Below are 3,096 nucleotides of genomic sequence, written 5' to 3'. Positions count from 1 at the left end.
CAGGCAAGAACACTGGAGTGGGTTGCCATTTCCTTCTCCAATGCATGAAAGTGGAAAGTGAAAGTGAAGTCATTCAGCGTTTCCGACTCGTAGCAACCCCATGGACTGCAGCCCACCAGGCTCCTCTGTCCATGGGATTTTCCAGGAAAGAGTACTGGAGTGGGGTGCCATTGCCTTCTCCAAGAATAGCAATTTCCTTCTCCAGAGGATCTTCCCAACCGCGTCTCCTGCTTGGCAGGCAGATTATTTACCGCTGAACCACCTGGGAAGCCCCAATTATTGCTATGATGATCGCCAAATAATGATTTTCTGATTATTCCATTATTCCTTCTACATTTATTAGTTAGCATTCTACTGTAAGTAAGTGCTTTCTTTTCACTTCATTCTTTTATTGATATCAATGTAGAAGCATAGATTCCTGTTTTATTCAATGTAATATAATCTGCCACTCATTAACTGTATTGATGTTCAAATTGGCCAAGAATCTGACTTTTTTGTCCTTTGCAATGTCTCTATAAGTTTTAGAGCATCTCTTTTCTTTCTGGAGCCACAAAATGTTTCAGGCTCATCTTATACTCTCTGCGCCCTTCTAAAATCAGTAATTTTTCATTTTTCTAGAAAAAATAGGATTTAGAAACCAAGATCTGGGGATGAGGTGTGTTCATTGTTACTTGCTATTTACTTCTACATATTTGTATTTTGAAAACCATCAGTTGACACCAATACCTCCAATTCCAATCCATCAGCATAAGGTTCATTCTAAACTTCCCATTTTCATATTTCTAATTCTCCCCTCTGACAGTGAGAAACCTGCCTTCCCTTATGTATTATCCTCAATATACTTACGTATTTGCTCAATCCCACTTTACATAAGTAATCTCCTAACCCTGCTTTGTCACTGCCCAGTTCGGCCACTTTCTTTGCCAAAGACTCCACTGCCAGGGCACTGACCTGCTGGGCCCATAATCTTTTAAAATATATTTATTCATTCATTTGGCTGCATGAAGTCTTGGTCGCAGCATGAGGGATCTTTGTTGCATCATGTGATCTTTCATTGCAATGCATGGATTCTCTACTTGTGCTGCATGGGCTCTGGAGCACGCAGGCCCAGTAGTTGTGGTGTGTGGGCTTAGGTGCCCCAAGGCATGTGGGATCTCAGTTATCCAACCATGGATCCAACCTACATCCCCTGCATTGCAAGACAGATTTTTAACCACTGGACTACCAGGGAAGTCCTGGGCCTATAGTCTTATATGAACCCTGATCGCTGTTAAGGCACCTCCAAACTTGGCTCCCTTCCTCACTTGGACCTGTTCAGTCACTTCTCAGCTGGGTTATTAAGTAAGGAAGCAAAGAAGGTAGGCAGGAAATCCATATGAATATTTCACATAAATATAAAACAAAACTGTTTAAAAATAAATCCCCCATACCAAAGGAAAAAAAAAATACATCTATACATCGAGTTGTGGCATAAGCACTCAAACAGAAACTATATCAAGTCACTTTAATGCAAAGTAATTTGACAGCACATTCCCACAGAAGAACAAAAAGAGCTACAAGAGGGAATTCCTTGGAGGTCCAGTGGTTAGAATTCCACATTCTCATTATCCACGGCCCAAGTTCATTCCCTGGTTGGGGAACTAAGATTACACAAGCCATATGGAGCAGTCAGAAAAAAAGAAAAAGAGCTACAAGAAAACTAAATGGGTTTCGATAATAACCCAGAAATTCCACTCCTCAGTGTACAAATAAGAGTAATGAAAATGTGTTTCCACAAACAAACTTGTACATGACTGTTCATCACGGCACTACCTATAAGAGACAAGTGGAAACTACCAAAATGTCCATCAACCATTGAAAGGATTTTAAAACGTGGCATATCCATGCAATTGAATGTTATTCAGCCATAATAATGAATGCAGTACGAATACATGCTACATGGGAAGGAACTTTGAAAATATGCTAAGTGCTTAAAGAATCCAGTCAAAAAGAACACATATTGCATGATTCCATTATGTGATGTATATAGGCAATTTTACAGAGACAGTAAGCAGATTCAGTTCAGTTCAATTCAGTTCAGTCACTCAGTCATGTCAGACTCTTTGTGACCCCATAGACTGCAGCACACCAGGCCTCCCTGTCCATCACCAACTCCTGGAGTTTACTCAAACTCATGTCCACTGAGTCGGTGATGGCATCCAACCATCTCATCCTCGGTCGTCCCCTTCTCCTCCTGCCTTCAATCTTTACCAGAATCAGGGTCTTTTCAAATGAGTCAACTCTTTGCATCAGGTAGCTAAAATATTGGAATTTCAGCTTCAGTCCTTCAGTCCTTAAAATGAATATTCAGGACTGATTTCCTTTAGGATAGATTGGTTGGATCTCTTTGCAGTCCAAGGGACTCTCAAGAGTCTTTCCCAACACCCCAGTTCAAAAGCATCAATTCTTCAGTGCTCAGCTTTCTTCATAGTCCAACTCTCACATCCATACATGACTACTGGAAAAACCATAGCCTTGATTAGATGGACCTTTGTTGGCAAAGTAATGTCTCTGCTTTTTAATACGCTGTCTAGGTTGGTCATAACTTTCCTTCCAAGGAGCAAGCGTCTTTCAATTTTATGGCTGCATCACCATCTGCAGTGATTTTGGAGCCCAGAAAAATAAAGTCTGACACTGTTTTCACTGTTTTCCCACCTATTTGCCATGAAGTGATGGGACCGGATGCCATGATCTTTGTTTTCTGAATGTTGAGCTTTAAGCCAACTTTTTCACTCTCCTCTTTCACTTGCATCAAGAGGCTCTTTAGTTCTTCTTCACTTTCTGCCATAAGGGTGGTATCATCTGCATATTTGAAGTTATTGATATTTCTCCCGGCAATCGTGATTCCAGCTTGTGCTTCTTCCTGCCCAACATTTCTCATGATGTACTCTGCATAGAAGTTAAATAAGCAGGGTGACAATATACAGCCTTGACATACTCCTTTTCCTATTTGGAACTAGTCTGTTGTTCCATGTCCAGTTCTAACTGTTGCTTCCTGACCTGCATACAGATTCTCAAGAGGCAGCTCAGGTGGTCTGGTATTCCCATCTCTTTCAG

This window comes from Bison bison, unplaced genomic scaffold (genome assembly GCF_000754665.1).
Source record: "Bison bison bison isolate TAMUID 2011002044 unplaced genomic scaffold, Bison_UMD1.0 scf7180017864061, whole genome shotgun sequence".
Classification (NCBI taxonomy): Eukaryota; Metazoa; Chordata; class Mammalia; order Artiodactyla; family Bovidae; genus Bison; species Bison bison.
Note: the sequence above shows the minus strand (reverse complement) of the source record.